Raw genomic sequence first — 12101 nt, forward strand, 5'->3', positions numbered from 1 at the left:
GGAGGACATGGGACAATGCTAATCCTCAGCCTGATACATAGTAGGGGAAAGTCCTAAATCTGAAACATGGTTTTTTAATAGCATAATGATGCTGAATGGTTAGCATCATTACTTTTCTGAATTCCAGAGAAAAATTTTCTAAAACAATGTATGTTGAGACAAGGACATATTTATAGAAAAGCTAACAATTCTTTGCGGGTTCACTGCAGTTCCTTTGTTCTATTATATTCAGGTAAAATTTGTTAGTGTCAGGCGTTGTGCGGGGTGAAGATAGGAGTTAGAGTCAAAAAGAATTTTTGCAGTTTAAGGCTTTATTGGGAACTAAGGTAACGGGCGAGGTTCCGTGACTCAAGGAGGGAGTCAGGAAAATCGCGCCCGGGTATGGTGGGATAGGGTTTTTAAGCTGTAGCAGTTCCGGGTTTAGGCTCGGGGTGGGTCTTTCTCTCGTGCCATGTTGTGCTGTCACTCGGTAATTGGTTGACCTTCAGTTCGTTCTGGAGAGCCACTGGGGGCTTTCCCTTGGATTGTGCTGGCACTCGGTGATTGGTTGACCTTCAGTTTGTTCGGGCGCGCTGGCGAGAGGGCCGCCCCCTTCCAGGGACATCCTAACATTCCAACCTCTTATTGGTGATAATGGGCAATGGATCTGATCTGGCTGCTTCCTGCGGTGTAAGGGCAAGGCCATAGTATGTGGGGTCTGAGGTTGGGATGCAGGAATGGGGCCAGACCACCATCTGATGAAATGCGACCTGGGAAACTTCATGAATTCGTTTCCGTACGAAACGGAGAAAACAAGGTAAGAACATATTATACAGATAGCAACTAGTGGGGTGACTATGGGGAGGAGCCAAGTTAAGAGGGGTGATTGCCACCAGGAGGTTAGGGGGTCTGAGGGTCCTGGGCGGGTGGATAGAGTTTTTTGGATTTCCTTTAGGTGTTCTATATTGGTTTCAACTAAGCCTGATTCATTGAGGTAGTAGCAACATTCTTCCCTCAGGAACAGGCATGTTCCCCCTTTTTCTGCTGTTAGGAGATCTAGGGCTCGTCGGTTTTGTAGAGTGACCTGTGATAGGGAGTTGATCTTCCTTTGTAAGGTGGATAGGGAGGTTGCTGAGGCTTCTATTGCGATTTGGAGCCTGTCTGACAGGTCCCTGGAGGAGGTAATGGAGTGTGCAAGGGAGCCGGTCCCAACCCCGGCAGCCAATAGGGATGTGGCTAGGGATAGTCCGACCATTAGTGGGAGGAAAACGGCTCGTTTTTGGAGACGGAATTCGAGGAGTTGATGGAGTTCTTCCTGTCCGTATAGGGTGAGTTGGGGGATAATGGTGACTGGGAGACAGATAAAAGCATTTTTGGGCGTTTGTTTATAAGCTGTGCCATTACACCAATAGAATCCCCCTGGGGGAGGGTGGTGGCTAGGCATAGGCAGGGGGGAGGGGCAAGTTGGGGAGGCATGAGAGGAGTAGCATATTGGGTGAGACGTGCTGCTTTGAGGGGTCTCAGTGAGGATGGGAATCTGTAGAGAGATTTGACTTCTGGGGTGGTTGATGGAGTTAGTGGTGTTGGGAAAGGGGGTAATGGGTAATGGGACAGCTATTACTGGATCCCGCTGAAGGGATGCACAAAGAAAGCAGTGTGACAGGTTGGTTAAGCCTGAGTGGTTAAGCAGGATCGCTCCTTGTCTGATTAATGTAAGCCATGAGAAGGGATGTTGTGCAGGGGGTGTCTGTAGTTGTGTGTTGAGCTGGTCTTCTTGGTCCGTGATTACTTGGGTAAGATCTTTAAGGTTGGAGAGGGAAGGAGACATAGAGGGCTCATAGGTTCGATAGATGGTTAAAGAGGAGATGGGGTTAGAGAAATGGCCGTTCTGATACAGTTTGCCCTTTATTCTGGTTTGCCAGCGGGTATCCCATGGATCAGGGACAGTAAGGGTAAAGTTGCCATTTTTTAAGCAGAAGCGGACTGTCCTTGGTCCTGTGAAGCAGTATAGGTTGAGCCAGTGTATGTTACAATAGTTAAAGGGGCATCCTCCATATTGGTTGGGGGAGGTTTGGGAGCATATTTTGTTGGTTCGGTCATATAAAAAGCAAATGGTGGGAGTAATCCACGTAGAGGCTTGGAGGGTGTTGAAAGAGGAGAATTTAAAGGTGACTTGATTTAGGCACCCAATAATGGGGCAAGGGGTAGAGGATATGATAGAGGTGTGTCCATTAAAAGTTTCGGATAAAAAAAAAAAAATAAAAAAATAAAAAAGTTTCGGATATGTAAAAAAACCCACCTATAGGAGGGTTGTGAGGGCATAAGGGGGATGATATTAACAAGGAGTAACAAGGGAAGTATCATCATGATATATAAGTATGGTTAGTAAAAAGGTAAAGGAGATTTCTACGGGGGAGAAATTGGAGAGTTCCCTGAAGCCAACAGTTGGAGACCCAGGAGAGAAATAAGGGGAGGGTGATGGGGTCGGATGAGTGGGAGAGTTGTAGCTCGTGTAATATTGTGAGTGTGAAGGTGGAAAACCGAGGGGAAGGGTCCATCATGAAGGGGCCTGTTGGGTTAGAGGGTGAGGGGGCCGGTTGGTTGGGAGGTCCACGACTCTTCTGGTATAGGGGGTAAAGGGGGGGCCTGTTTGAGGTCGGAGGTGTGAACCCACGGGGTGTGGCCCAATAATTTAGCAGCCGTGGGGGTTGTGAGTATGACTGTGTAGGGACCCTCCCACCAGGTGGGCAAGGGTTGGTTTTTGTCTTACTCGAAGGAGCACTGAGTCTCCTGGGTTTACAGGTAGTGAGGGAGAGGAGAGACCGATGGGAGCTGGTAGAGTGAGGTCAGCGTACTGGCGAATCAGGTGTCGGAGCAGGCTGAGGTAAGGGAGATGGGCAGCCAAAGGAGGAGGATCTTTTGGTAGGGGTTGGGGTAACAGGAAGGGTCGCCCGTATAGGAGTTCAAATGGGCTGAGGCCTGTGGGTCCTCGGGGAGCGGCTCGGAGTCGGGTGAGTGCTATAGGTAGGAGTTGAGGCCAAGAAAGCCGAGTCTCTATGGGGAGTTTAGTGAGATGGTCTTTTATGAGGCCATTGGCCCTTTCAACCTTACCCGAGGACTGGGGGTGGTGTGGTAAGTGGAGTTTCCAAGTGATACCCAAAGCTTTGGAGACCTGTTGGGTGACTGCTGAGATGAAAGCGGGCCCGTTGTCAGACTGTATCCTTCTCGGTAGACCAAAGCAGGGAATGATGTCCTTGAGTAGGATCTCAGCCACTGTGGAGGCCCCTTCGGATGAGGTGGGGAAGGCTTCTATCCACCCTGTAAAGGTGTCAATTATAGTAAGGAGATACCGTAATTTTTTGTGTTTTGCCATGTGAGTGAAATCTAGTTGCCAGTCTTCGCCCGGGAGATGGCCCCGCATCTGATGAGTGGGGCCTGGGCACCTCATTCTCCCTTGGGGACTGACTGCGACGCATGTGGTGCATTGTTCGTGTGTTTTGGCCATCAGCTGTCGTAGGTGGGGGTGGTACATAATGGGCTCAAGGAAGCGGAAGGTGGCCTCCAGCCCAATGTGTAGGGTTTTGTGGATTTTTGTTAGTAGGGAAGGGACTAGACTATTTGGGAGGGCCAGTCGGAGGTCCAGCATTATCCAGCCTGCGTTGGTGTGGGCATCGGAATGGGCCATGTATTGTTTTTGTTCATCTGGGGTATAATCGGGAGTTGTATCTTCGGTGAGGATGCCCATAGGAACTGGGTCAAGAGAGAGAGCTGTTTGTCTGGCAGTGTTGTCTGCCTTGTGAATTCCTATAGCTATCTCTGTGGTTAGGGGTTGATGGCCCTTGCAGTGGACAATGGCCACTTCCTGTGAGAGTTTGAGGGCCTCAAGGAGTTTCGCCATGAGTGGCCCGTTGATGATGGGGGTACCCTTAGTTGTGAGGAATCCTCTTTCTTCCCATAAGTGGGAGTGTGTGTGTGCAATAAGGAAAGCATATTTTGAGTCTGTGTATATTGCGACCCTTTTGTTTCTGGACAATTGGGGAGCCCTAATGAGGGCTGTGAGTTCAGCCTTCTGGGATGTGGTTCCTGTGGGTAGTGTCTGGGTCTCTAGAGTTTGGTTTAATGTAACTACAGCGTATGCTGCTCGTCGGTGGCCCTTGCAGTCAACTAGTGAGCTGCCGTCTACAAATAGAGTGAGATCAGGGGAAGTGAGGGAAAGGAGAGAATATCTATAAGTTCAGTGCAGGAGTGGAAGGGTGGCTGTGAAGTGTCTTTGGGGTTGATTTGTGGAAGTAGCGTGGCAGGATTGAGTCTGGGGGAGAGTTGGAGAGATATTTCAGGATTTTCAATAAAGAGCAGATGGAACAATTGTACGCGTGATGGGGAGAGGTGTGCCAGGGCCTTATGTGTAAGGAGATCAGATAGACGGTGCAATGAAAGTACCATTAGGGGGCAGTGTAGGGTGAGTTTGAGTGTGTCTTGGGTTAGAGTGGCTGCTGCTTCAAGTGCTCTGAGGCAGGGTTACCACCCCCTGATGGTAGGGTCCAGTTGTTTAGAAAGGTAGACGACAGCTTGTAACTTAGGGCCACACGGTTGGGTTAGGAGCCCTGTTGCAATTCCAGCCCTCTCATCTGTATATAAGAGGAAAGGCTTTGAAACATTAGGGAGGGAAAGGACCGGTTGAGTGACTAGAGATGTGACCAGCCGTTGGAAGGCCCTTGCGACCGATCCCAGGCTGGAGAGTGGGCCTTGGGGGGTTTCTTTGGCTGCTTTGTATAGGGGAGCTGCGTGTATAGCAAAGTTAGGGATCCAGTGTCGGAAGAAGCCTACTAGACCCAGGAAGGAGAGGATTTCGTCTGCATTGGTAGGTGGGGACAGGGTCTGGAGGGCTTGGAGGCAATCTTGGGTTAGGGCCTTGGTAGTAGGTGTGAGTGAGACTCCCAGGAATGTGACTGCATTAGTCCAGATTTGGGCTTTGTGTGGGGAGACTCGATACCCCAGGTTAGCCAGGAAATTTAGGATTTGGACTGTATCTTGTTTGGTGTGGTCGAAAGAGGTTCCACATAATAGAAGGTCATCTACGTACTGTAGTAGAGTACAGTGACTGGAGAGTGGGGCTTTGAGGAGATCCCTGGCCAAGGCCTGCCCAAAGAGATGGGGACTATCATGAAATCCTTGGGGAAGTACCGTCCGTGTGAGTTGGCAGGCCAGAGAAGTGACTGGATCTTGCCATGTGAAGGCGAAGAGGAATTGGGATTCAGGATGTAAGGGAATGGTGAAAAAGGCATCTTTGAGATCAAGCATTGTAAAATGGGTCGTGGATGGGGGGATTTGGGAGAGGAGGGTATATGGGTTGGGCACTACTGGATGGATGGGATTACAGCTTCATTGCTTATTCAGAGGTCTTGAACTAGTCTATATGAGCCATTTGGCTTTTTTACAGGCAAGATTGGGGTGTTGCAGGGGGAATGACATGGGATTAGGAGGCCCTCCTTGAGTAGGCGATCGATGATGGGCTTCAGGCCTAGTCGGTGGGTGTGGGAGATTGAGTATTGGGGTCTAGACGGGAATTGTGATGGATTTTTGAGTCTAATGAGGACGGGTTGGTGATGGGTGGTGATTGTTGGGGTGGATGTATCCCATACGATTGGGTCTATTGGGAGGTCTGGGTGTGGGTTAAGGCTATGGTCTGTGTCGTCCGTGATAACAGCCAGTAGGAGATGAGTGGGGGAGGGAGAGGAGCAAATAGCTGGTAAATGTGTAGAGGCTTCTAATTTACTGAGGATGTCTCGGCCCAACAGGGGGATGGGGCAGGAGGGGATGACTAGGAAGGAGTGGGAGAAGTGGAGGCCATCCAGGCAGCAGGTGAGTACCCGTGTGCATGGGGGAATGGAGGGGGTGCCATTTATGCCCATGACCGAAACGGAGGATGGCGTGGTGGGGCCGGAATAGCTCGGCAGGACGGAATAGGTAGCCCCCGTGCCCAACAGAAAGGAGATGGACTTACCCGCTACCTGGAGTTTTACCCTGGGCTCAGCATGGGTCACCGGAGTTACTGAGTCTGGGCCTCGTCAGCTGTCGTCCTCCATCTCCAGCAGTTGGAAGGCAGAGTCCAATCCGGGTGAAGCCTCGTCACGTGGGAGGCATTGCGAGTCTGTCGTCCCTTGGGTTAGGACAATCGGATTTCCAGTGGCCCATTTGTTGGCACAACGGGCATGGACTGGTAGGCTTTTTGGGATGGGGACACTGACGAGACCAATGGCCTTCTTGGCCACATTTAAAACAAGGCCCCGGAGGGGGCCGTGGTCCAGAGGGCTTTACTGCGGCTGGCCTCAAGGCAGCTACCAAGGCTTGGGTTTGTAATTGTACCTTTTGTTGGAGACGGGCCTGTCGCTGTTGTTCTTGAGCTTCCTCTCAGCCATTAAAAACTTTAAAAGCCATCTTTACCAGGTCGGCCATAGGGGTTTGAGGGCCGTCTTTGGCCCTTTTTAGTTTTCTTCGAATATCAGGGGCTGATTGGGAAATAAAATAGGTGGCCAATACCGTGGCCCCGGCAGAGGTGGTAAGGTCTAGTCTGGTATATTGGGTAAGTGCCTCTGTGAGCCGGCTAAGGAAGGCTGCGGGGCTTTCATGGGGGTCTTGTATTATTAAAGTTTGTTAAAATTTACTGATTTGTTTGAGGTTGCCCTCATGTCTGCTAGTAGGCATTGGATCATCTGGTCCCGGCGCCGGTGACCATTGCCTGCATGCTGGTCGTTCCAATTGGGATCGGCCGCTGGGACAGCATCGGCTCCTACCGGCGTAGTGGGGTCGGTCACGTGGGTTTGGTCTGCATGCTCTCTGGCTGCGGCCTGGATGCGCTCCCTCTCCTCAGGGGTGAGGGTAGAGGTGAGGATCACATGAATGTCATGCCATGTGAGACTGTAGGCTTGGGCGAGGGATTGGAATTCCTTAATGTATTGGGTGGGGTCTGCTGAGAATGACCGTAGTCGCTTTTCGATGGCAGACAAGTCTTGGAGGGAGAAAGGGACGTGAACGCGAACCAGGCCTTCAGGCCCTGCCACCTCACGGAGAGGTAAGATGGCCGCTGGGGTCTGTTCGCTGGGAGGGGCCTAAGCACCAGTTCCGGATGATATGGGAAGCGAGGGCGGGACGGCTGGAAGTTTGGGGTATGGAGGGGGGCGAGGGCGGGTGGGTGGCGTGGCTAGATCCTCTAACGGGTGGGAGATCGGGGAAGTTGGTGAGGTGGGGTCATCGGGAGGTTGTGGGCGGGCAGGGAGCACACATGCAGAGGGGCAGGAGGAACATAGGTGGGGGCGAGACCTGAGGTCCCAAAAGGCCATAACATAGGGTATTTCTCCCCATTTTCCCAGCCGATGGCAGAAATTGTCCAGATCGGTTAAGATTTGGTATTGTAAAGACCCCTCAGGTGGCCATTGAGAATCATTATCTAATTTGTACCGAGGCCAGACTACAGTGCAAAGGCGGACGAGTCGGTTACGACGAAGTTCGCCTTGTAAGCCTAGGAGCCGGAAGTTTTTTAACAGACATTGGAGCGTTACTCCTCATTGGCGTGGCAAGGAGAGGCATCCCTCGCCTTGCGATAAGGGGCCTTGCTGGCGTGCGGGCCTTGCGGCGTGCGGAGGAGAGGAGACTGACTTGCGAGACGTCTCTCGTGGGTGTCAGCCGTAGCCGGAAGGGGAAGGAGGGGTCTGTCGTACTTACCGGCTCCTGTAGGCTCTTGAGAGTAGGGTGGTTGGCATCTGGCTTGGTGAGGAGGGGGGAGTTCAGCCAAGGGAGGCGAGCTACCACCTCCTCCCGGGTTTCGGCACCAAATGTTAGTGTCAGGCGTTGTGCGGGGTAAAGACAGGAGTTAGAGTCAAAAAGAATTTTTGCAGTTTAAGGCTTTATTGGGAACTAAGGTAACGGGCGAGGTTCCGTGACTCAAGGAGGGAGTCAGAGAAATCGTGCCCGGGTATGGTGGGGTAGGGTTTTTAAGCTGTAGCAGTTCCGGGTTTAGGCTCGGGGTGGGTCTTTCTCTCGTGCCACGTTGTGCTGTCGCTCGGTAATTGGTTGACCTTCAGTTCGTTCTGGAGAGCCGCTCGGGGCTTTCCCTTGGATTGTGCTGGCGCTCAGTGATTGGTTGCCCTTCAGTTTCTTCCCGCACGCTGGCGATGTTTCTTCCTGCGCGCTGGCGAGAGGGCCGTCCCCTTCCAGCGACATCCTAACAAAATTAAGAGTACTATTTGTATTAAAAACATTTTTCCAACTGCCCACCATTCTGAGCACATGCATGGACAGGTGTCTACAACAATGTTCACTGAATGGCATTCAGCAGTACTTTTAGGACTTAAGATAGCATTTTACATTTCACCTTCATACTTTTCCCACATTATTTGAGTTGTTTATAATGATCGTGTGTCACTTATACACAATTAGTGCAATCAGTAAAAGAAAAATTTCCCCTCTCTTTGAGCGCAGTACACTTTGGGTTTTCTCTCCTCTTACAAAAAATATATATATTGGTCTTGTCTATTTTACAAGCCCCCTATAATCATTTTGTAAAGTCACATTACGTTTTTTTTTTCTTCTTACATAATTTTCAATTATCAATTACTATAGTACATTGCTGAGAGATAGTATACTATCTAGATAAGATAAGTAGATAAGAGGACAGACTCTGGGGCCTGACTGCCTGTGTCCACTGGACTTACTCTGACCTTGGGCACGTACTTCGTTTCTTCAATTTCCTATTTGCTATGAACAATATCTACCTCACAAAATTAAGCAAGTCTCCCTGTGCAGAGGAAACGTTCACAACAGTTCTCTGTGTTTACCATTGTAATGCTTTCTCTATTTTATTTTTATTTTAATAATATAAGCAAAATACGTTCACTTTAGAAAAGAAGTAAATCTCAACTAAGCAAAAAGGACAAAAAAAAAAGATTTCAATCCCTTTACCTAGAAATAATTACATCTCATTGTGGTACTTTATGTATTTACTTATACCTTTATCTTAGTTTCATTGTGTTGTGATTCAGGAAAAAAGAAAAACTACGAAGTACTTTTTCTTTCACATTTTCTTCAGGAAATTACCTTTTGACTAGGTATTAAAGGCACACAGTCGAAAAGTCAAAAGGTACAACAGGGTCTGTCTACACTGGAAGGTAAGTCTCCCTCCATCTCCAGCCACCACCCAGTTCTCCTCTCCGGAGGGAACAGATATGAACAAATGAATAAGTGAGTGAATGAATGAATACACTTTTTTGCTTCTAATACTTTCCTAATGGATTTTTTTAATGTTTATTTATTTATTTTGAAAGAGAGAGAGAGAGAAAGAAAGAATGAACAGGGGAGGGGCAGAGAAAGAGGGAGAGAGAGAATCCTAAGCAGGCTCCGTGTATCAGCGTAAAACCCTACGCACAGCTCAATCCCAGAAACCATGGGATCGTGACCCGAGCTGAAATTAAGAGTTAGCTGTTCTACCAACTGAACCACCCAGGTGCCCCGTCCTAATGGATTTCTAAAATTGAAGTATAATTAACATACTTCAGGTTTCAGGTGCACATCATAGTGATTAGATATTTTCATACATTACAAAATGGTCTTCAATAAGTCTAGTTACCATCTGTCACCATCTGTCACAAAATTACTACATTATTTTTTTTTTATTTAAAAAAAAATTTTTTTTTCAATGTTTATTTATTTTTGGGACAGAGAGAGACAGAGCATGAATGGGGGAGGGGGCAGAGAGAGAGGGAGACACAGAATCGGAAACAGGCTCCAGGCTCTGAGCCATCAGCCCAGAGCCTGACGCGGGGCTCGAACTCACGGACCGCGAGATCGTGACCTGGCTGAAGTCGGACGCTTAACCGACTGCGCCACCCAGGCGCCCCTACTACAATATTATTAACTACTTTCCCTGTGTTGTGAATTTCATCCCATGACTTACTTTATAACTGAAAATTTGTACCTCTCAAGCCCCTTCACCTATTTTGCCCAGCCCCACAACTCTTTCCCCCTTTCTGGTAACCACCAGTTTGTTCTCTGGGTCTATGAGTTTGTTTCTGTTTTGGTTGTTTTGTTTTTTTTTTTTTTTTTAATTCCATATGTAAGTGAAATCATATGGTATTTGTCTTTCTCTGTCTGACTTATTTCACTTAGTGGAACACCCTCTAGGCCCATAAATGTTGTTGCAAATAGAAAGATTTCATTCTTTTTTTATGTCTGAGTAATTTTCCTTTATATACATAGAATATATGTCATGTATGTATTGTAATATATAATATATATTGCTTCCATGTCTTGGCGATTATAAATAATGCTGCAATAAACATAGAGGTACATCTATCTCTTCAAACTGGTGTTTTCATTTTCATTTGGCTAAATACCCAGAAGTGGAATTGTTGAATCATATGACATTTCTATTTTTAATTTTTTGAGGAACCTCCACACTATTTTCCAAAGTGTCTGCACTGACTTATATTCCCACCACCAGAGCACAAGTGTTCTTCTTTCTCTATATCCTTGTCAACCCTTGGTATTTCTTATCTTTTTGTTTCTAACCATTCTGATGGGTGTAAGGTGATGTCTCATTGTGGTTTTGATTTGCTTTTCCCTGATGATGAGTGATGTTGAGCAGCTTTCCATGTGTCTGTTAGCCATCTGGATGTCTTCTTTGACAAAATGTCTGTTCAAGTCTTCTGCACAATTTTAATCAGGTTGTTCATTTTTTTGATAGTAAGTTGTATAAATTCCTTATATATTTTGAATATTAGTCTTTATTGGATGTATGATTTGCAAATACCTTCTCCCATTTGGTAGGCAGAAATTTGTTGTTGTTGATGGTTTCCTTCGCTGTGCCTAATGAATTTTTTTTTAATCACACTCATTTCTTCATGGAGAGGGCAGAGGAAGCAGTTTCATTTACCCACGGTCAACCACAGTCCAGAAGCAGATGATCCTCCTTCTGACATATCACCAGGTCAATAGCAGCCTAACGCTGTGTCACACACCCACATCATTCACCTCACTTCCTGTCATCATGAAGGCATGTTGTCATCTCACATCATCACAAGAAGAAGGATGAATACAGGACAATAAGTTATTTTGAAAGAGAGAGAGGACCACATTCACATATTATTTTGTATATTGTTATAGTTGCTCTGTTTTACATTGTTGTGGTTAACCTCTTACTGCGCCTAATCTATAAATTAAACTTTATCATAGATATGTACAATTAACCCTTGAACAATGCCAGCTTGACCTCTGTGGGTCCACTTATACACAGATTTTTTTTTTCAGTAAATACAGTCCAGTACATATAAATGTATTTTCTCTTCCTTCTGAATTTCTTAATCCCATTTTCTTTTTTCTAGCTTACTTTGTTATAAGAATACAGTAAATAATATGTGTAAAATAGACAACGTGTGTTAAGACCTTTATGTTGTTGGCAAGGCTTCCAGTCAAGAGTAGGCTATTCCTAGTTAAGTTTTTGGGAAGTCTAAAGTTATATGCAGATTTCCAACTGTGCAGGGGTCAGCTGAATGGGGTTTTGTACCATCTGCAGTTTCAGTCGTCTCCTGGAGGTCAAGGGATGGACCCCCTGCAGCTAAGCATGACTACTATATCTGACCAGTTCTTTCCTTTTCCTTCTCATGAATCTTTGAGAAATTCAGGAGAGATCTTTGGCTTCCCCAGGCACAGTCTAAAAAGGAGTGGCTGCTCGCTCTAGCCTGGGGCCTTCCCAGATCATCCCTCCCTTATGATTTGGGGGAGACTGCTAGCCACAAATCTCCTCCACGTCCTCTCCAGACAGGATTTCAGGGTGGCACAGCCAGTGAACCCTCCTCCCCTAAAAGATACAAAGTTCTGAATCCATTGTTCTTTTTTTTTAAATTTTTTTTTTCAACGTTTATTTATTTTTGGGACAGAGAGAGACAGAGCATGAACGGGGGAGGGGCAGAGAGAGAGGGAGACACAGACTCGGAAGCAGGCTCCAGGCTCTGAGCCATCAGCCCAGAGCCTGACGCGGGGCTCGAACTCACGGACCGCGAGATCGTGACCTGGCTGAAGTCGGACGCTTAACCGACTGCGCCACCCAGGCGCCCCTTTTTTTTTTTTTT

General features: G+C 47.5%; 1 long non-coding RNA gene across 1 annotated transcript in view; it reads left to right on the forward strand.

Annotated features, from left to right (window-relative positions):
* The first annotated feature begins 551 nt into the window (after positions 1–551).
* LOC115498662 overlaps positions 552–12101 on the forward strand; it is a 49946-nt gene continuing 38396 nt past the window's right edge. Inside the window, exon 1 of the long non-coding RNA XR_003963901.1 lies at positions 552–796. This is a non-coding gene — a long non-coding RNA (uncharacterized LOC115498662). The remainder of the gene's footprint in view (positions 797–12101) is intronic.

This window comes from Lynx canadensis, chromosome D3 (assembly GCF_007474595.2).
Source record: "Lynx canadensis isolate LIC74 chromosome D3, mLynCan4.pri.v2, whole genome shotgun sequence".
NCBI lineage: Eukaryota > Metazoa > Chordata > Mammalia > Carnivora > Felidae > Lynx > Lynx canadensis.